This window comes from Pelophylax lessonae (genome assembly GCF_965119305.1).
Source record: "Pelophylax lessonae genome assembly, chromosome: 3".
Taxonomy (NCBI): Eukaryota; Metazoa; Chordata; class Amphibia; order Anura; family Ranidae; genus Pelophylax; species Pelophylax lessonae.
In genome coordinates this window covers 658,440,713-658,464,335 of record NC_138770.1, presented here as the reverse complement: position 1 = coordinate 658,464,335, position 23,623 = coordinate 658,440,713, and positions in this window count along the sequence as shown.

Sequence of the window (23,623 nt, the reverse complement as noted above, 5' to 3'; positions counted from 1 at the left end):
TTTTAATTTCCATCAAAGGATGTTGCATCCTTTAGTTTCTAACACATTACCCCGTTCATATCAGTATAGATATCCAGCATGATATTTTTCCCTATTGAGATCTGATGTGTTTTCAAAGTGTTCCTTTCATTTTTTTGAGCAGTGTATTAGTAATATAGTCATATCAATCACAAATAAGTAATATGTATAAATCAGAAAGTATATCCAAGGATGCAGTAATATCACAGTCAAAGCATTACATAAGCTACAATTATACTTACAAAGTTCAACAAATATATTGCAGATCATAGCTGGATAAAAAATAGCCCTTGCCGGATGGACCCGCAGGATCCTGGACCCCCCTATGCAGTGAATCAATAGGTCTTCAAATGGAGACAGTCGCAATCACAAGGACCCCAAAACCAGCAACCGCCCATATATACACCAGCGTGGTAGGTTGTCTAAGGACAGATTATTATTATTATTATTATTATACAGGATTTATATAGCGCCAACAGTTTGCGCAGCGCTTTACAATGTGAGGGAAGACAAATCAGGTACAATACAATTCAAAACAGGAGGAACTAGAGGGCCCTGCTCGTTAGAACTTACAATCTAGAAAGATGAATAATAGATAGGCTCATGAAGAAAAGATACAAATTAACTAAGTATTTAAAAAATAAATGATATAAAGGATGTTTGCTGGATCTCGCTGCTAAAAAAAATACAGCCTTGGTAGCTACGGGGGGAAATGTCCCCAACTATGAAGGTAAACATCCCCATATAGTGTCCATAAGGTTACAATAAGGTGCAAAAAATGTATAATCAATGCCCCAAGACATACCTGTCTTGTGTAGAAACAACACTTATTCAGCAAAACCATCAACCATCAGCTCAATGCAGCATAAGCTGACCTACTGGAGTGATGGTTATACGAATACCTTGTCAAGGTGTGCTGGTCGATTGCTAGTGGGATTAATCATTGACATCAGCTGGCTGGTGGTGTGGTGGACGCCCCCATCGCCGTGGCGATGAGCAGCATCTTAAGGATCCCCCAGCGAGACGGTGTGCAGTGCCAGCCCGCCTAATATGGGCGGAGTGGCGTCACGTGTCATCACGCCAACGACGCACACTAGGCCATCAATCTGCAATCCATGCTGGATCTAAAACAGGAAGAGGATCATGAAAATGCGCAAGCCGAACAGGCCTGCTAAATGGCCTGCCTATGTTCCACAAAGGGAACAGAGGGGAGCTTTGTGCGCCGGGTGAAGCAGCTCCAGTCCCACATTGGACCCCATCAGTTACCCCGGGGTTTCATCATGCCCGTCCATTCTGCAGGGGCCTTAACAAAGAGATATAGAAAGAAGTACAAAATAATACAAGAATTTATACAAAATATGATTGTATACATATTGCTACAAACAATATAGAGGCTATCTTAGTAGTTAGTCATATTGAATTGGATACAAAGTTAGCCACATGAGACAGAAGCATTACATAAAAATGGCAATGAGAATATACTGTATATGCAACATTATCACATAAAGAGAGGGGAGAGGGACTGTGTTCATGCAAAAGTTCATGGCAGCTAGCCCGACGGTTCGATACTTGTAGCCCTTTGTTTGCCATGTCCTTGTGCTGTAACGGGTACTCAGTTGTTTTATTTGTATCTATTTGTTATACTGCTGTAATGTTTGAATTTTCTTTTTAACAATTTAAACACAAAAAAAAAAATTTTTAACGATTTTGGTCTGTCTATAAAAGTCCATGAGAGGTTTTCTGCGCAGTTTTGCACAGAATCTTTGCTTTTCCTAGGTGGATGCAGCATAGGTCCGATGCAGCATCTGTCCCCCGCCTGTTCTAACACTGAGAACTGAGCGATCTAACGCCGCCGATCACTCAGTTCTCAGAGCTCCCTGAGCAGAGAGCTGCTGACCAGGGCTGCCGTTAGAAATCGCAGGGCCCAGTACAGACTACCTGGCAGGGCCCCCCCCCCCCAAGAAAATATTAAAGATATATTTAGCTAAAATAACAACAAAATCAATATTAGCAGACACAAATATAACATAACTCACATAATTCCTGCTAAATCTGAAAAAAAAAAAAAAAAAAACAGATGTTAATAGATAAAAATGAAGATGAAATGAAAAAAATATACAGGCTGGGCAGTTGGAGCTCCGGGATCAGAGAGACAGAGGGAGAGAAACAAAGTTACAAATGAACTCCTGAGCAGAGATAACATTAGAGCCAGTGCTGGGAGGGGGGCCCACACAGGGAGGGGGATTAGTGAGTGACAACTGTCTATTTCTCAGCAGATAAAAGCTGGCAGCAGGGAGATCTTGTATTTGTTGTCCATCACTAATCCCCCTCTCTGTGTGGGCCCCCTTGTGTGCTCGGGCCCCCTACAACAGGGCTGGTGGTCCCCCCCTATCAGCGGCCCTGCTGCTGACTGTCAGTCACTGGCTCTCTGCTCTGCCCCCTCCTCGCTCACTGGAACGCTGGGCTGTGGAGGGATGGGAGTAGTGTTGAGCGAACACGGACTGTATTATTCGTGTTCGTACCGAATAATTGGATTTTTTGTACCCGAACACGGACACGGACACTTTACTGTATGTTCGGGTAAAAATCCGTGTTCGGTCGTTTTATTTCCGGGTTTTGCATGCTTTGGCGCTCTTTTCATGGCGGGCTTTCAACAGCCAATCAACAATCGTTTAACTGGTGTGCCTTAAGCCATCCCAGCCATGCCTGCAAATGTCTCAGTAGCTGTGATTGGCCGTCTGAAGCATGTGACCAAGTCTTTATAAGTTCGAGGCAGCCGCAGCGGCGTCATTATGCTGCTTAGATTCAGGGACAGAGCACACATCAACGTGCTGGCTGCTGATTAGGGAAAGATAGGCAGGAAAAAACCATTTGTGTCCGGATAGAATTGAGGGACAGGTCGGAGTGTTTAGGCAGGGCGAGTTGTAGGCATTTTAGGGATAGAGTCTGCTGAATTATATAGGGTCAGTGTCTTCTACAAACTACAATCGATATTGCTGTGTGGGGGGTGGGGTCTGCACTCAATCCTGATCTACGATCTCTTCTCAATCCTGTTAGGGACAGAGTCTGCTGAATTTTAGGGAAACTGTGTTCTACAAACTACAATCGATATTGCTGTGTGGTGTGGGATTGGAGATAGGCAGGTGTCAGTGATCCACATCCATTTTTCTGTGTGTGAGCTGCAGTGAACACAATCTTTTTGGGCTGCAGTGAACACAATCTTTTTGGGCTGCAGTGAACACAATCTTTTTGGGCTGCAGTGAACACAATCTTTTTGGGCTGCAGTGAACACAATCTTTTTGGGCTGCAGTGAACACAATCTTTTTGGGGTGCAGTGAACAAAATCTTTTTGGGGTGCAGTGAACACAATCCTTTTTGGTGTGCAGTGAACACAATCTTTGTGGGGTGCAGTGAACAAAATCCTTTGTGGGGTGCAGTGAACACAATCTTTTTGGGGTGCAGTGAACAAAATCCTTTTTGGGGTGCAGTGAACAACATCCTTTTTGGGGTGCAGTGAACACAATCTTTTTGGGGTGCAGTGAACAAAATCCTTTGTGGGGTGCAGTGAACACAATCTTTTTGGGGTGCAGTGAACACAATCTTTTTGGGGTGGAGTGAACAACATCCTTTTTGGGGTGCAGTGAACAAAATCCTTTTTGGGGTGCAGTGAACAAAATCATTTTTGGGGTGCAGTGAACACAATCTTTTTGGGGTGCAGTGAACACAATCTTTTTGGGGTGCAGTGAACACAATCTTTGTGGGGTGCAGTGAACACAATCTTTTTGGGGTGGAGTGAACAACATCCTTTTTGGGGTGCAGTGAACAACATCCTTTTTGGGGTGCAGTGAACACAATCTTTTTGGGGTGCAGTGAACACAATCTTTGTGGGGTACAGTGAACAGAATCTTTGTGGGGTGCAGTGAACACAATCTTTGGGGGGTACAGTGAACACAATCTTTGTGAGGTGCAGTGAACACAATCTTTGTGGGGTGCAGTGAACACAATCTTTGTGGGGTACAGTGAACACAATCTCATACTGAAGGTTTGAGGGTGCTGCCTGTTCCATACTCCCCCTACTCCTCATCTAGCCTTTTAGGGGTACAAACAATAGTAATTGGGGCCTAGTGTGGTTGTGTACGTGTGATATACATACACTTTTTTGGGATCATATTTTCTATTCCGCTATTTAATCAAAAACCTTTGGGGATCAGTTAAATTGGGGGATAGTCTGTGTTGGTACGTGTGAGAGAGATCCACCTTTCCAAGTTGTTGGGGTTCATCTCATACTTCTGAAGGTTTGAGGGTGCTGCCTGTTCCATACTCCCCCTACTCCTAGCCTTTTAGGGGTACAAACAATAGTAATTGGGGCCTAGTGTGGTTGTGTACGTGTGATATACATACACTTTTTTGGGATCATATTTTCTATTCCGCTATTTAATCAAAAACCTTTGGGGATCAGTTAAATTGGGGGATAGTCTGTGTTGGTACGTGTGAGAGAGATCCACCTTTCCAAGTTGTTGGGGTTCATCTCATACTTCTGAAGGTTTGAGGGTGCTGCCTGTTCCATACTCCCCCTACTCCTAGCCTTTTAGGGGTACAAACAATAGTAATTGGGGCCTAGTGTGGTTGTGTACGTGTGATATACATACACTTTTTTGGGATCATATTTTCTATTCCGCTATTTAATCAAAAACCTTTGGGGATCAGTTAAATTGGGGGATAGTCTGTGTTGGTACGTGTGAGAGAGATCCACCTTTCCAAGTTGTTGGGGTTCATCTCATACTTCTGAAGGTTTGAGGGTGCTGCCTGTTCCATACTCCCCCTACTCCTAGCCTTTTAGGGGTACAAACAATAGTAATTGGGGCCTAGTGTGGTTGTGTACGTGTGATATACATACACTTTTTTGGGATCATATTTTCTATTCCGCTATTTAATCAAAAACCTTTGGGGATCAGTTAAATTGGGGGATAGTCTGTGTTGGTACGTGTGAGAGAGATCCACCTTTCCAAGTTGTTGAGGTTCATCTCATACTTCTGAAGGTTTGAGGGTGCTGCCTGTTCCATACTCCCCCTACTCCTAGCCTTTTAGGGGTACAAACAATAGTAATTGGGGCCTAGTGTGGTTGTGTACGTGTGATATACATACACTTTTTTGGGATCATATTTTCTATTCCGCTATTTAATCAAAAACCTTTGGGGATCAGTTAAATTGGGGGATAGTCTGTGTTGGTACGTGTGAGAGAGATCCACCTTTCCAAGTTGTTGGGGTTCATCTCATACTTCTGAAGGTTTGAGGGTGCTGCCTGTTCCATACTCCCCCTACTCCTAGCCTTTTAGGGGTACAAACAATAGTAATTGGGGCCTAGTGTGGTTGTGTACGTGTGATATACATACACTTTTTTGGGATCATATTTTCTATTCCGCTATTTAATCAAAAACCTTTGGGGATCAGTTAAATTGGGGGATAGTCTGTGTTGGTACGTGTGAGAGAGATCCACCTTTCCAAGTTGTTGGGGTTCATCTCATACTTCTGAAGGTTTGAGGGTGCTGCCTGTTCCATACTCCCCCTACTCCTAGCCTTTTAGGGGTACAAACAATAGTAATTGGGGCCTAGTGTGGTTGTGTACGTGTGATATACATACACTTTTTTGGGATCATATTTTCTATTCCGCTATTTAATCAAAAACCTTTGGGGATCAGTTAAATTGGGGGATAGTCTGTGTTGGTACGTGTGAGAGAGATCCACCTTTCCAAGTTGTTGGGGTTCATCTCATACTTCTGAAGGTTTGAGGGTGCTGCCTGTTCCATACTCCCCCTACTCCTAGCCTTTTAGGGGTACAAACAATAGTAATTGGGGCCTAGTGTGGTTGTGTACGTGTGATATACATACACTTTTTTGGGATCATATTTTCTATTCCGCTATTTAATCAAAAACCTTTGGGGATCAGTTAAATTGGGGGATAGTCTGTGTTGGTACGTGTGAGAGAGATCCACCTTTCCAAGTTGTTGGGGTTCATCTCATACTTCTGAAGGTTTGAGGGTGCTGCCTGTTCCATACTCCCCCTACTCCTAGCCTTTTAGGGGTACAAACAATAGTAATTGGGGCCTAGTGTGGTTGTGTACGTGTGATATACATACACTTTTTTGGGATCATATTTTCTATTCCGCTATTTAATCAAAAACCTTTGGGGATCAGTTAAATTGGGGGATAGTCTGTGTTGGTACGTGTGAGAGAGATCCACCTTTCCAAGTTGTTGGGGTTCATCTCATACTTCTGAAGGTTTGAGGGTGCTGCCTGTTCCATACTCCCCCTACTCCTAGCCTTTTAGGGGTACAAACAATAGTAATTGGGGCCTAGTGTGGTTGTGTACGTGTGATATACATACACTTTTTTGGGATCATATTTTCTATTCCGCTATTTAATCAAAAACCTTTGGGGATCAGTTAAATTGGGGGATAGTCTGTGTTGGTACGTGTGAGAGAGATCCACCTTTCCAAGTTGTTGGGGTTCATCTCATACTTCTGAAGGTTTGAGGGTGCTGCCTGTTCCATACTCCCCCTACTCCTAGCCTTTTAGGGGTACAAACAATAGTAATTGGGGCCTAGTGTGGTTGTGTACGTGTGATATACATACACTTTTTTGGGATCATATTTTCTATTCCGCTATTTAATCAAAAACCTTTGGGGATCAGTTAAATTGGGGGATAGTCTGTGTTGGTACGTGTGAGAGAGATCCACCTTTCCAAGTTGTTGGGGTTCATCTCATACTTCTGAAGGTTTGAGGGTGCTGCCTGTTCCATACTCCCCCTACTCCTAGCCTTTTAGGGGTACAAACAATAGTAATTGGGGCCTAGTGTGGTTGTGTACGTGTGATATACATACACTTTTTTGGGATCATATTTTCTATTCCGCTATTTAATCAAAAACCTTTGGGGATCAGTTAAATTGGGGGATAGTCTGTGTTGGTACGTGTGAGAGAGATCCACCTTTCCAAGTTGTTGAGGTTCATCTCATACTTCTGAAGGTTTGAGGGTGCTGCCTGTTCCATACTCCCCCTACTCCTAGCCTTTTAGGGGTACAAACAATAGTAATTGGGGCCTAGTGTGGTTGTGTACGTGTGATATACATACACTTTTTTGGGATCATATTTTCTATTCCGCTATTTAATCAAAAACCTTTGGGGATCAGTTAAATTGGGGGATAGTCTGTGTTGGTACGTGTGAGAGAGATCCACCTTTCCAAGTTGTTGGGGTTCATCTCATACTTCTGAAGGTTTGAGGGTGCTGCCTGTTCCATACTCCCCCTACTCCTAGCCTTTTAGGGGTACAAACAATAGTAATTGGGGCCTAGTGTGGTTGTGTACGTGTGATATACATACACTTTTTTGGGATCATATTTTCTATTCCGCTATTTAATCAAAAACCTTTGGGGATCAGTTAAATTGGGGGATAGTCTGTGTTGGTACGTGTGAGAGAGATCCACCTTTCCAAGTTGTTGGGGTTCATCTCATACTTCTGAAGGTTTGAGGGTGCTGCCTGTTCCATACTCCCCCTACTCCTAGCCTTTTAGGGGTACAAACAATAGTAATTGGGGCCTAGTGTGGTTGTGTACGTGTGATATACATACACTTTTTTGGGATCATATTTTCTATTCCGCTATTTAATCAAAAACCTTTGGGGATCAGTTAAATTGGGGGATAGTCTGTGTTGGTACGTGTGAGAGAGATCCACCTTTCCAAGTTGTTGGGGTTCATCTCATACTTCTGAAGGTTTGAGGGTGCTGCCTGTTCCATACTCCCCCTACTCCTAGCCTTTTAGGGGTACAAACAATAGTAATTGGGGCCTAGTGTGGTTGTGTACGTGTGATATACATACACTTTTTTGGGATCATATTTTCTATTCCGCTATTTAATCAAAAACCTTTGGGGATCAGTTAAATTGGGGGATAGTCTGTGTTGGTACGTGTGAGAGAGATCCACCTTTCCAAGTTGTTGGGGTTCATCTCATACTTCTGAAGGTTTGAGGGTGCTGCCTGTTCCATACTCCCCCTACTCCTAGCCTTTTAGGGGTACAAACAATAGTAATTGGGGCCTAGTGTGGTTGTGTACGTGTGATATACATACACTTTTTTGGGATCATATTTTCTATTCCGCTATTTAATCAAAAACCTTTGGGGATCAGTTAAATTGGGGGATAGTCTGTGTTGGTACGTGTGAGAGAGATCCACCTTTCCAAGTTGTTGGGGTTCATCTCATACTTCTGAAGGTTTGAGGGTGCTGCCTGTTCCATACTCCCCCTACTCCTAGCCTTTTAGGGGTACAAACAATAGTAATTGGGGCCTAGTGTGGTTGTGTACGTGTGATATACATACACTTTTTTGGGATCATATTTTCTATTCCGCTATTTAATCAAAAACCTTTGGGGATCAGTTAAATTGGGGGATAGTCTGTGTTGGTACGTGTGAGAGAGATCCACCTTTCCAAGTTGTTGGGGTTCATCTCATACTTCTGAAGGTTTGAGGGTGCTGCCTGTTCCATACTCCCCCTACTCCTAGCCTTTTAGGGGTACAAACAATAGTAATTGGGGCCTAGTGTGGTTGTGTACGTGTGATATACATACACTTTTTTGGGATCATATTTTCTATTCCGCTATTTAATCAAAAACCTTTGGGGATCAGTTAAATTGGGGGATAGTCTGTGTTGGTACGTGTGAGAGAGATCCACCTTTCCAAGTTGTTGGGGTTCATCTCATACTTCTGAAGGTTTGAGGGTGCTGCCTGTTCCATACTCCCCCTACTCCTAGCCTTTTAGGGGTACAAACAATAGTAATTGGGGCCTAGTGTGGTTGTGTACGTGTGATATACATACACTTTTTTGGGATCATATTTTCTATTCCGCTATTTAATCAAAAACCTTTGGGGATCAGTTAAATTGGGGGATAGTCTGTGTTGGTACGTGTGAGAGAGATCCACCTTTCCAAGTTGTTGAGGTTCATCTCATACTTCTGAAGGTTTGAGGGTGCTGCCTGTTCCATACTCCCCCTACTCCTAGCCTTTTAGGGGTACAAACAATAGTAATTGGGGCCTAGTGTGGTTGTGTACGTGTGATATACATACACTTTTTTGGGATCATATTTTCTATTCCGCTATTTAATCAAAAACCTTTGGGGATCAGTTAAATTGGGGGATAGTCTGTGTTGGTACGTGTGAGAGAGATCCACCTTTCCAAGTTGTTGGGGTTCATCTCATACTTCTGAAGGTTTGAGGGTGCTGCCTGTTCCATACTCCCCCTACTCCTAGCCTTTTAGGGGTACAAACAATAGTAATTGGGGCCTAGTGTGGTTGTGTACGTGTGATATACATACACTTTTTTGGGATCATATTTTCTATTCCGCTATTTAATCAAAAACCTTTGGGGATCAGTTAAATTGGGGGATAGTCTGTGTTGGTACGTGTGAGAGAGATCCACCTTTCCAAGTTGTTGGGGTTCATCTCATACTTCTGAAGGTTTGAGGGTGCTGCCTGTTCCATACTCCCCCTACTCCTAGCCTTTTAGGGGTACAAACAATAGTAATTGGGGCCTAGTGTGGTTGTGTACGTGTGATATACATACACTTTTTTGGGATCATATTTTCTATTCCGCTATTTAATCAAAAACCTTTGGGGATCAGTTAAATTGGGGGATAGTCTGTGTTGGTACGTGTGAGAGAGATCCACCTTTCCAAGTTGTTGGGGTTCATCTCATACTTCTGAAGGTTTGAGGGTGCTGCCTGTTCCATACTCCCCCTACTCCTAGCCTTTTAGGGGTACAAACAATAGTAATTGGGGCCTAGTGTGGTTGTGTACGTGTGATATACATACACTTTTTTGGGATCATATTTTCTATTCCGCTATTTAATCAAAAACCTTTGGGGATCAGTTAAATTGGGGGATAGTCTGTGTTGGTACGTGTGAGAGAGATCCACCTTTCCAAGTTGTTGGGGTTCATCTCATACTTCTGAAGGTTTGAGGGTGCTGCCTGTTCCATACTCCCCCTACTCCTAGCCTTTTAGGGGTACAAACAATAGTAATTGGGGCCTAGTGTGGTTGTGTACGTGTGATATACATACACTTTTTTGGGATCATATTTTCTATTCCGCTATTTAATCAAAAACCTTTGGGGATCAGTTAAATTGGGGGATAGTCTGTGTTGGTACGTGTGAGAGAGATCCACCTTTCCAAGTTGTTGGGGTTCATCTCATACTTCTGAAGGTTTGAGGGTGCTGCCTGTTCCATACTCCCCCTACTCCTAGCCTTTTAGGGGTACAAACAATAGTAATTGGGGCCTAGTGTGGTTGTGTACGTGTGATATACATACACTTTTTTGGGATCATATTTTCTATTCCGCTATTTAATCAAAAACCTTTGGGGATCAGTTAAATTGGGGGATAGTCTGTGTTGGTACGTGTGAGAGAGATCCACCTTTCCAAGTTGTTGGGGTTCATCTCATACTTCTGAAGGTTTGAGGGTGCTGCCTGTTCCATACTCCCCCTACTCCTAGCCTTTTAGGGGTACAAACAATAGTAATTGGGGCCTAGTGTGGTTGTGTACGTGTGATATACATACACTTTTTTGGGATCATATTTTCTATTCCGCTATTTAATCAAAAACCTTTGGGGATCAGTTAAATTGGGGGATAGTCTGTGTTGGTACGTGTGAGAGAGATCCACCTTTCCAAGTTGTTGGGGTTCATCTCATACTTCTGAAGGTTTGAGGGTGCTGCCTGTTCCATACTCCCCCTACTCCTAGCCTTTTAGGGGTACAAACAATAGTAATTGGGGCCTAGTGTGGTTGTGTACGTGTGATATACATACACTTTTTTGGGATCATATTTTCTATTCCGCTATTTAATCAAAAACCTTTGGGGATCAGTTAAATTGGGGGATAGTCTGTGTTGGTACGTGTGAGAGAGATCCACCTTTCCAAGTTGTTGGGGTTCATCTCATACTTCTGAAGGTTTGAGGGTGCTGCCTGTTCCATACTCCCCCTACTCCTAGCCTTTTAGGGGTACAAACAATAGTAATTGGGGCCTAGTGTGGTTGTGTACGTGTGATATACATACACTTTTTTGGGATCATATTTTCTATTCCGCTATTTAATCAAAAACCTTTGGGGATCAGTTAAATTGGGGGATAGTCTGTGTTGGTACGTGTGAGAGAGATCCACCTTTCCAAGTTGTTGGGGTTCATCTCATACTTCTGAAGGTTTGAGGGTGCTGCCTGTTCCATACTCCCCCTACTCCTAGCCTTTTAGGGGTACAAACAATAGTAATTGGGGCCTAGTGTGGTTGTGTACGTGTGATATACATACACTTTTTTGGGATCATATTTTCTATTCCGCTATTTAATCAAAAACCTTTGGGGATCAGTTAAATTGGGGGATAGTCTGTGTTGGTACGTGTGAGAGAGATCCACCTTTCCAAGTTGTTGGGGTTCATCTCATACTTCTGAAGGTTTGAGGGTGCTGCCTGTTCCATACTCCCCCTACTCCTAGCCTTTTAGGGGTACAAACAATAGTAATTGGGGCCTAGTGTGGTTGTGTACGTGTGATATACATACACTTTTTTGGGATCATATTTTCTATTCCGCTATTTAATCAAAAACCTTTGGGGATCAGTTAAATTGGGGGATAGTCTGTGTTGGTACGTGTGAGAGAGATCCACCTTTCCAAGTTGTTGGGGTTCATCTCATACTTCTGAAGGTTTGAGGGTGCTGCCTGTTCCATACTCCCCCTACTCCTAGCCTTTTAGGGGTACAAACAATAGTAATTGGGGCCTAGTGTGGTTGTGTACGTGTGATATACATACACTTTTTTGGGATCATATTTTCTATTCCGCTATTTAATCAAAAACCTTTGGGGATCAGTTAAATTGGGGGATAGTCTGTGTTGGTACGTGTGAGAGAGATCCACCTTTCCAAGTTGTTGGGGTTCATCTCATACTTCTGAAGGTTTGAGGGTGCTGCCTGTTCCATACCCCCCCTACTCCTCATCTAGCCTTTTAGGGGTACAAACAATAGTAATTGGGGCCTAGTGTGGTTGTGTACGTGCGAGATACATACACTTTTTTTGATCATATTTCCTATTCCGCTATTCAATAAAAACCTTTGAGGATCAATTGAATTGCGGGATAGTCTGTGTCGGTACGTGTGAGAGAGATCCACCTTTCCAAGTTGTTGGGGTTCATCTCATACTTCTGAAGGTTTGAGGGTGCTGCCTGTTCCATACCCCCCCTACTCCTCATCTAGCCTTTTAGGGGTACAAACAATAGTAATTGGGGCCTAGTGTGGTTGTGTACGTGCGAGATACATACACTTTTTTTGATCATATTTCCTATTCCGCTATTCAATAAAAACCTTTGAGGATCAATTGAATTGCGGGATAGTCTGTGTCGGTACGTGTGAGAGAGATCCACCTTTCCAAGTTGTTGGGGTTCATCTCATACTTCTGAAGGTTTGAGGGTGCTGCCTGTTCCATACTCCCCCTACTCCTAGCCTTTTAGGGGTACAAACAATAGTAATTGGGGCCTAGTGTGGTTGTGTACGTGTGATATACATACACTTTTTTTGGATCATATTTTCTATTCCGCTATTCAATAAAAACCTTTCTAGGGCAAGATCTTAAATTACAGAAATATGAGGAGACCGTCAAATAAGGGCCGTGGCCTGGGTCGTGGTGCTGCTGGTAGAGCTCCTGTTGCAAGGAGAGGACATGGTCGATCTGTGCCAGCTACACGCACAAGTGAAACACCTTCCTCAAGTGTGAGTAGGCGACAGAACCTGCATCAGTATTTGGTAGGGCATCAAACGCCCCTAGAAGTGATGAGGCCAGAACAAGTTGAGGCGATAGTAGATTGGTTTGCTGCTGACAGTGCCTCCAGTTCCTTCACATTGTCTCCCACCCAGTCTACTGCAGAAAGGTCAGAGTTGGCACCTGCAGCCAATGTCCAACCGTCTTTCACCTCACCCCCTTGCAAATCAGGCCAGCAGTCTGAGCCCCAAGCCATACAGCAGTCTCTTATTCTTTTTGAGGACTCTGTCAGCAGGGTTTCCCAGGGCCATCCACCTAGCCCTGCCCCAGAAGTGGAAGAGATTGAGTGCAGCGATGCCCAACCACTTATTTCTCAAGATGAGTACATGCAAGGATCATCGCAGCACGTCTCCGATGATGACGAAACGCAGGTGCCAACTGCTGCGGCGTTCAGCATTGTGGAGACCGACAAGGAGGGCAGGGGTGAAGACTGGGTGGAAGATGATGTGGAGGACGATGAGGTCCTCGACCCCACATGGAATGAACGTCATGCAGGTGAACTGAGTAGTTTGGAGGAAGAGGCGGTGGTCGCACAGAGCCACCAGCACAGCAGAAGAGGGAGCAGGGTGCAGAAGCGGAGCGGCCGTGCCCTAGACACTACGCCCGCTACTGCCCAACGCAGCAAGGGAACGAGCGCACCAAAGTCAGCTCAAAGGAGTTCTCTAGCGTGGAAGTTCTTTAGAAAATGTGCTGATGACAGGACACGAGTGGTTTGCACCCTGTGCAATCAGAGCTTGAAGCGAGGCATGAACCTTCTCAACCTGAGCACAACCTGCATGATCAGGCATCTAAGTGCAAAGCACGAGCTGCAGTGGAGTACACACCTTCAAAACCAAGAAACGTCTCTGGCTCATCCTGCTTCCTCTTCTGCTGCAGTCTCGGCCGCTCCAGCCACATCTGTAGTGATACCGGCACCTGCCACCCCGCAAACAGACGATCTGTCAGCAACACCACCACCTGGGTCACCAACAACCATCTCCACAATGTCCCGTGGAAGCGTTCAGCTTTCCATCTCCCAAACACTTGAGAGGAAGAGGAAGTACCCCCCTACCCACCCGCGATCCCTGGCCCTGAATGCCAGCATTTCAAAATTATTGGCCTTTGAAATGCTGTCATTCCGTCTGGTGGAGACGCACAGTTTTAAAAACCTTATGTCGGTGGCTGTCCCACAGTACGTCGTGCCCAGCCGCCACTACTTTTCCAGGCAAGCCATCCCTTCCCTGCACAACCAAGTGGGGGAAAAAATCAGGTGTGCACTGCGCAACGCCATCTGTGCCAAGGTCCACCTAACTACGGATACGTGGACCAGTAAGCACGGTCAGGGGCGTTATATCTCCCTAACGGCACACTGGGTAAATGCAGTGGCGGATGGGCCTGAGGCGGATAGCAATTTGGCGCATGTCCTTCCACCACCGAGGATTGCAGGGCGCTTCAGTTTGCCTCCTGTTCCTAACTCCTCCTACTCCGCTTCCTCATCCTCTACCGCCTCCTCATCCGGACAGCGTAACACCTTCACCACCAACTTCAGCACGGCCAGGGGTAAACGACAGCAGGCAGTTTTACAACTTGCCTGTTTGGGGGACAAACCACACACCGCGCAGGAGTTGTGGAGGAGCATGGAACAGCAGACAAATGAGTGGTTGCTGCCAGCGAGCCTCAAGCCCGGCCTGGTGGTGTGCGATAACGGGCGAAATCTCATAGCAGCTCTGGGCCTAGCCGGTTTGACGCACATCCCTTGCCTGGCGCATGTGCTGAATTTGGTGGTGCAGAGGTTCCTTAAAAACTACCCCGATATGTCAGAGCTGCTGCAGAAAGTGCGGGCCGTTTGTGCGCACTTTCGGCGTTCTCACCCTGCTGCTGCTCGCCTGGCAGCGCTGCAGCGTAACTTCGGCCTTCCCGCTCACCGCCTCATATGTGACGTGCCCACAAGGTGGAACTCCACCTTGCACATGCTGGAAAGACTGTGCGAGCAGCAGCAGGCCATAGTGGAGTTTCAGCTGCAGCACGCACGCGTGAGTCGCTCTGCGGAACAGCACCACTTCACCACCAATAACTGGGCCTCCATGCGAGACCTGTGTGCCTTGTTGCGCTGTTTTGAGTACTCCACCAACATGGCCAGTGGCAATGACGCCGTTCTCAGCTTAACTATCCCACTTCTATGCCTCCTTGAAAAAACAATTCGGGCGATGATGGAAGAGGATGTGGCACAGGATGAGGAGGAGGAGGAGGATGAAGAGGTAACATTTCCAAGGCTTTCAGGGCAGTCATTCGCAAGGGGCTCCGAGGGTGGGTTCCTGCACACGCAAACGCCAGGGACGCAATTGTCCAGCAGGGGCACAGTTCTGGAGGATGAGGAGGATGAGGAGGAGGAGGAGCTGGAGGAGGAGATGGAACCATGTTCACAGCAGGGTGGCACCCAGGCCAGCTCATGGCCATCACTGGTGCGTGGCTGGGGGGATACAGAGGACACGGACCATACACCTCCCACAGAGGACAGCCTTTCGTTGCCTCTGGGCAGCCTGGCACACATGAGCGATTACATGCTGCAGTGTCTCCACAACGACCGCCGAGTTGCCCACATTCTAACTTGTGCTGATTACTGGGTGGCCACGCTGCTGGATCCCCGTTACAAGGACAACGTACCGTCCTTAATTCACTCACTGGAGCGCGATCGCAAGATGCGCGAGTACAAGCGCACGCTGGTAGACGCCATGCTGCTGGCATTCCCATCTGACAGCGGGGCCACAGTGGAAGCACAAGGCAGAGGAGGAGGAGGAGGAGGTCGCCAACGCAACCAGGGCACCGCCAGCACCTCAGAAGGCAGGGTTAGCATGGCCGAAATGTGGAAAAGCTTTGTCAGCACGCCACAACAAACAGCAGCACCAGCAGCTCAGATGGAACGTCTTAGCAGGAGGCAGCATTTTACCAACATGGTGGAGCAGTATGTGTGCACACGCCTACATGTAGTGAATGACGGGTCTGCCCCCTTCAACTTCTGGGTCTCCAAATTGGGCACATGGCCTGAGCTTGCCCTTTACGCCTTGGAGGTGCTGGCGTGCCCTGCAGCCAGTGTATTATCTGAACGGGTATTTAGCACGGCTGGGGGCGTTATAACAGACAAGCGCAGCCGCCTGTCCAGAGACAATGTGGACAAGCTCACGTTCATTAAAATGAACCAGGCATGGATCCCACGGGACTTTTCCGTACCTTATGCAGAATAGCAATGGATACCGACCTTACCCACCCATTGTTCCATTTTTGCTCTTTCTCACTCTTTTGGGGTGTACCCTCATTTAAAATTTGTGAAAAGAAGCAGTGTTGGCTACCTCGTCCTCCTCCTCAGGGCCAGATTAATGTAGGGGCTATTGGAGCTGCAGCTCCAGGCCCCTACCTTTTATATAGGCCCCGGGTTGGCCATATTCACTGTTACCGCTCTTCTGTCACTTGTAAACACAGAAGTCTGGCTTCTATGCTCGCTTCCCCAGGCAGCACCCTCAGAACCTCCCCACACAGCGTGAAGGCCGGACAAGGAGGGACAGTTGGCGATGCATGGATGTGTTTATGGGCTTCAGAGACAGCATCCCATGTTGAATTAGGCATGCATGGCTGCACCCTTCCTCCTCTGGGTGCATGGCAAGGCACGGCCCTAAGGCCCTTCAAAATCCTCAGCACCAAGCCCATGATGCTGTTAATCCGGCCCTGGTCCTCCTCCACCGCCGCTTCCACCTACACCGCCCATAGGTGTGCGCAGCCTATTGCATTAAGGTGTGCACCCCAAAGTTGAAATACACATGCATGTGTTTGCCAGCAGGGAGAGTAATGTATCGGGGCCATGTACCTGTAGGCAAGGAGAAATAGAGCAGAGCAGGTCCCAGGGAGATCTTTCCCATCTCCTCACTGGCAATGCTATGTGCCCTAGGTGATTAGGGTGTGCCCAGGCACACCCAGCACACCCTGTGCGCACGCCTATGTCACCGCCACATCCACCACCACCTCAACCTCCCTCCTACTCCATATGGGCCTCGTCCTTCAGAGATGAAGAAGAACATTGTTTTATTTTTCTGTTTTTTTTTGTTGTTTTAAGTTATTTCCCTATCCACATTTGTTTGCAGAGCACTTGCCATGCTCTTAATTACGTTTTGCTGCCATTTGCAGCACTCTAGCCCTTTCCTTTGGTGTTTTAGAGCCATTTTAGTGCCTTAAAGTTCGGGTCCCCATTGACTTCAATGGGGTTCGGTGTCCGGGAAAAGTTCGGTAAAAGTCCGGGACACGGACCCGGACTTTTTTTTAAAGTTCGGCCGAACCCGTCGAACACGGACATCTAGGTGTCCGCTCAACCCTAGATGGGAGCAGCCGGCTCAGGCTCTCAGTGGCTGAGCTGGGTGCTGGTCCAGGCATTTTTGCTAAAACTGACTTTATTGGCACAATTAGAGCTGTGCCAACACCCCCTGGTTTGGTTCGGTTCGCAACCAGAACTCCTGAACATGTAAAAAGTTTGGACCCGAGCCACAAACTCTATGAAAGTCTAGGGGACCCGAACTTGAAAAATAAAAAGTGCCCATTTTGAAGGCTTATATGCATGTTATTGGCCATAAAAAGGGTGTGGGGGTTTGGGTACTGCCCTGGGTGACATGTCTCAATGCAAGAAATCCTTTTTTAAAATAGTTTTTCACAGGAGCAGTGATTTTATTGATGTTTAAAGTGAAACAATACAAATTAAAATTTTTTTAAACATAGTGCCTGGGGGGGGGGGTCCGCTTAGTCATCCTGTAAAGTGGAGCATTTGTACCATGGGGCTGATTTACTGAAGGCAAACTGATGCACTGCATTTGCAGTTGCTCCAGATCTAAAGGGAACATGCAAGCAAAATAAAAAAAACACTAATTTTGCTTGCACATGATGAATGATAGAAATCAGCAGAGCTTCCCCTCATTTCAGAGCTTTCCCTCAGATCTAGAACAACCGCACTTCCAGTTTTACTTCCAAGTGCACTTGCAGTGCATTTATAGTGCACAGTTTATTTGCTTTTAGTAAATCAACCTCTATTTATATAACCTACTACAGTAAAACTGACATTTATATAGAAGAAATGGGAACCTCACGCCAATATATATATATATTTTTTAAATGGCTTGGGGCTCCCCCCAGATCCCGCCCCCCCATGTGAATGAGTATGGGGTACCCCTACCCATTCACCAAAAAAGTGTCAAAAAGAAATAAAAAAACACACACACATTTCTCTACTAAAATGCCCCCCCCCCCCATGTACATCCATCGTCAATCACGATGTCCTCCGCCCTTGCCGGAACCAAAAAAAAAAATGAAGAAAGAAAAAAAAAATGCTCCACCAGCGATGAAGGCTAAACACCGGCCACCTGCACCGCCATTTGAAAGTTCTTATATAGGTAAGGGGTGGGGCCACCTGGCGTCTGGCGATGTCACCTGATGACACCAACCCATATGACGTCACCAACAGATGCATGCTGGGTTGGTAATGCCACAAGTGGGCGGTGCAACCAAGTGACGTCGCCAGGTGGCCCTATATAAGAACTGTCAAACGGCGGAGCAAGTAGTCGGCGGTTAGCCTTTGTTACACAGACCTTGTGATTGACGATGGATCTACTTCGGGAGACATTGTTTTTTTATTTTTAATAAATGCATTGTCAAAAACTATGTGTGTGTTTTTATTTCTTTTTGAGACTTTTTTTGGTGAATGAGTAAGGGTAAAATGTACCCCATACTCATTCACATAGAGAGGGGTGGGATCTGGGGGCCCCCTTGTTAAAGGGGCTTCCTGATTCTAATAAGCCCCCTGTCTGCAGACCCCCCACAACCACTGCCCAGGGTTGTGGGGAAGAGGCCCTTGTCCCCACAAACATGGGAACAAGGTGCTTTGGGGTGGGGTGGCAGAGCCCAAAGTTGAGGGCACGTGGTTTGGTATGGTTCAGGAGGGGGGCACTCACTCTTTCCCCCCTTTCCTAGCCTGCCAGACTGTATGCTCAGATAAGGGTCTGGGGAGAGGTCCCCACTCCTTTTTTTTTAAAATTTTGGCGCAGGGTTAAAATTTATACCAGACCCAAAGAGGCTGATTTACTGAAGGCAAATGAAGTGGCTCCAGAGCTTAGTAAAGGAGGCAAATTTTCACTTTGCAAAAGGTACTCAATCATGTGCAAGTAAAAATAAAAAAACTACATTTTTGCTCGCACATGATTGGCTGATGGAAGTTAGCAGAGCTTCTGCTCTTTACTAAGCTCCGGAGCAGCTGCACTTGCAGAGTGCACAGTCTATTTTTCTTTACTAAATCAACCCCAAAGGGTCTGGTACGGATTGGGGGGGGGGGGGGGCACGCTGTTTTTTTTAACATTTTTCTATTGCTGACAATGTTTTTTTTTACATTCAGCTGTCAGCAGGGAAGCCCATTGACAGCTGATGACTCCATCGTTAAGGATGCCATGGCCCACTTCCGGGCCCCGCTCCTTAACACTGTACCCTGATTGGGCAAAGCTTTGCCCAGTAAGGGTTTAGAAAGCACTGTGCAGCATGCAGTGCATTGTGGGGCATTCGGCGGGCAAATATCTAGCCGAGTGCCTTGTAAAATTGGGTGTTCACTCTACTGTAGTTGCGATCTTGCCCAAGCCTGGACTGCCTCTGTGACGTCAGCCGACAGCGGGCTTCAGCTGAAAGCGGGTCACAGGAGTGCAAAACAAACTGAACTTCTGTGATCCAGAGGAGAAGTACAGCCAAATGGGCTTTGGCTGTACTTCTCCTTTAAAGTAAGGGGAATCCCCAGATTCCCTTATACCTTACATCATGGGTGTCCAACCTTTTGGCTTCTCTGGGCCACATTGAGTGTAGAAAAATGTTCTCGGGCCGCATAAAATATATACTATAGTTAAGGTATATAAGTAATAAAATGCTGCCACGCCCTTCCCGCACTGCCGCGCCCCCCCCTCCCCCCAGCACTAATTTAACACAACTAGAGGATGATCCCTTCCGAGGCAGCCTCTGCCTACAGTTAGCTGGAAGCCGCTGTGGCCGTGCCCCCGACCTGACTTCCTTCCTCCCCAGCAAAAAAAAATTGTCAGGGGGCAGTGGGCTGCATTGCCTGTGGTTCCGGGCCACAGGTTGGACATGCCTGCCTTACATGCTCTCCGTGGCATCTCCTACAGTCGGCGCTTTAATCATAATATCTATAGTTGGTGACCTGGCGGAAGAGTGATGTCATATTCACGGTCATGTGACAGTACTTGGCCATATGGATTAGCTGTGAGGCCAGGGAACCATCACAGGGGAGTGGGTCACATTCTCTTCCATATCCCGAGTGCTGGTTATTCCGATTGGCCATGGAGTAACAAGGAGATGCAAGGGAGTGAGTGCAGGTAGGTAGGATGAAGGGCCCGGGCAGTGGAAACCCTTTTCATAGACTCTGCTGCTTTACCCTGCACAGGCGAGATACAAATGTCTCTTTTACATGGGTCCGGGCTGCCGCTGACCCCCAAACCATCCGATCAACTAGCCCTGCACCATTCAGAAATGATGAATAAGCTTTTCTGTGCACTCTGAGCTTTGTCCTCGGGTTCTTTCTCAGGACTAGGATGCCGCATGTTCTCATCTAATGCAAAGATAAAGGTGACACATTTTATCCAAGTGACCTGGGATCAGCGATCCTTCCTGAATTTGCACTAAAATGGCTTATTCAGGAAAAGCTTAGAGTGTTGGACTGGAGAATAGGAAAATATGAAACTGGAAGCAAAGTGATATAATGGAAACGGTTGAAAATGATTTATTCTGTAGGAATGACATTTGAATGCCTATTGTTACAGGGGAGCTATATTCACATTTACACTAAGATATACTGTATGTTATTCCTTAAAAGAACCACAATTTTCATATATTTGCATCCATTATCATAAGTGGGTACTGACATAGCACATATTCAAATAAAAAGAAAACAGTTTTTTTTTTTTTTAAAGCTTTCAATCATATTCAAAGCTCAATGACAGTTAGATCTCTTAATCTATTGCCCAGTAAAACAAAAAAAAAAAACATTTTGCTGCAATGTTCACCTCCTCCCCCCCCCCCCCCCAACACTTTCCACCCACAATAGGTACTATTCTGTGCCTGTCCTTCTCTAAGTTGAATAACATTGATCATAAACAAGCAAGGTGCCAGTAACGGTCACTATAATGGGAGCCAGTAGGCATAAAGAACATCTTAAAAAATTAAATTAAAACACAAATAGTGTAATTGAAATGGGTAGCCATAATTGCAGATAAATGAATGATACCACGTTGTGGAACCCTGAGCATCAGGACGAAGGTCATCCGAGACTGCAGATGTGCTGGGAAGGGGGCGCCAATGAAAGCCCTGATGGAAGCAGTGTGCCCGCTCGATCCAAGGTGGGTATAATGCTTGCATCAGGGCTTTCATTGGCACCCCCTTCCCAGCCCATCTGCAGTCTCCGATGACCTTCTTCCTGATGCTCAGAGTTCCACAACGTGGTATCGTCCATTTATCTACAACTATGGTTACCCATTTCAAATTAAATTTTGTGTTTTCATTTAATTTTTTAAGACGTTCTTTATGCCAACTGACTTCCATTATAGTGACCGTTGCGGGCCTCGAGTGCAGTCTCCTTGTTTGTTTATGGCTATTAATTGCACCACTCGGGGTGCTTTATAGGCAGCTGCATAGGTTTGCTTTAGTCCCTTCATCCAGCCCCCCATTCCTTGTGCCTCGCGCTCGGTACATGCTTGCTTTTCTGAATAACACTAATGCCACCCGGCTCATCCCGGTATAAGGAAGGGCATGCCAATAGACAAGATGGCTCCTTTGGACGGATTTCTGTGCAGAGGCTAATACATGTTCCCTTTTATGCTCGCAGGAATTGGGCACTGGCTAATGCACATGTGCATGCACTCGCGCAAACCCTTGCTTGCTGTTGTTCACGCACTCCTGTGACGAATGTTGGACACAAACGGGCTATTTAAACTGGGCCAGATCTTAGAATAAGCACTGATTTGTCTTCAGTCTCTTGTGCATCCTGTGACCCTGTGATTTTGTATCCTGTTTAAAGTTGCTGACCCAGTTTGTCTTGTCCACTCTCTGAACACTGCCTGCACTGACCTCAGCTAGTCCCTCGACTGCCGCTTCTGTCTGCTCCATTGGCTCCTGCTTCACTGATTGGTTCCAGACCCAGCTTGTTTTCTGACAACGCTCCTGCCTGTGCCCTGTGTCTGATCCACCCTGTCTATGTATGACCCAGCCTGCCTAAGTCTGCTACTCTGCTATGTCATCAGTACCTGCCTACCACCCTGCTATTCCGGCTGACCTAGTCTTCTACCAGCAGCTGTCTCAGCTGCCCGCTGTCACCAGCACCAGCCTGCCCCAATCTGCTGCCTACCAGGTGCCTACCAGCTTGCCTGCAACTGGAGCTTTCTGACAACTTCACCTGCCCATTGTGGACATCTACACTGCTGCTGGTAAGACTTACAGTCACTCCTGCCACTCTGTACTCCTGTGTCTTCTGTTTACAGTACCAGGGACCCAGAGTCAGAGGTGTAAGAGAGGCCTTCCTTATCATTTAAGACAAGGTAGGTGATAGCCAGCTACGTCACCAAATGGATGAGGAATGGGGTGTTCCATCAGTACCTATATATGATCACATGCTCGTATTTGGGCAATAACATTAATTGATAAAAATGCAAGGCATTCTGTGAATGGCGCCCATTGCATATGCTTATTTATAGCGAGACACAACAGGAAGACAAGAAATATCCCCAAAGGAAGATTTCACCTTTATCTCAGTTCCATTCAAACATTTTGGATTCTAACTTGCTGGACGAATAAATTTGGTGGTATCAAAAAAAAAAAAAAAACCTGATAGAGGCTCTAACTATTTTATCCAAACTAAAATAGAAGTTTGGCATAGCTCCCAACTGTCCCTGATTTGGAACAAAGTCCCTCTGTCCCTCTTTCCTCCCCATTTGTCTCTCCTTTTGGTCTGATTTATATAGTTGTATATAAAATGCACTATTTATCTTTCAAAAAGTGTTTCCCAGTGCTAAACCTTTCATACAATTTCTGAATTGCTGCATTTCAAAAATTTCAAATTCAGTATAAAAGAATAGTAGAGGTAGAAAAAAAAAAAGCACTTGTGGGTTTAAATAATCATTTTTTGTATAATTCTCCTTGAAGGGGGCGTGGAAGGGGTGTGTGTTTTATGCCTACATACTTTTGCTGATTGGTGTCCCTCATTTCCATCTCACAAAGTTTTGAGGTGTGCGTTTGGCACTTAAAGTTTTAGACCTTCCTCATATATCAAAAAACAAATGTTACCTCTTAATAGCTTTGGTGTATATACACACAATATTCTCTTCACATTAAAGGTACCTGTATATCCAATTTAGTCCTATTTCCATTCATCATATATATTTTATCATCCAATGTCCCTTTATATGGCCATACTTATTTAACTGAAATTTTAAATTAACATTCAGATTTCTCTTTGCATCTGATAGATACAGATGACCTCTCCAGCATTTGCTGGGGTCCACATTGGTGTTAAGTTCTGAGACTTGGGTTTCCAGGGAGCCCACCGTTTCTGGAATTATTATTCGTTTGGTTAGAAAAGTTATTGCTATGTGCCTAACGAGCACGTTTATGTGGTTGCCATTAAAATGCATGAAATTCTTCCAGAAATATAAAGGAGGTAATCTTCTATCTTTTACTATGTTGTTTGTCATTGTCTTCAGTAAAAGGTT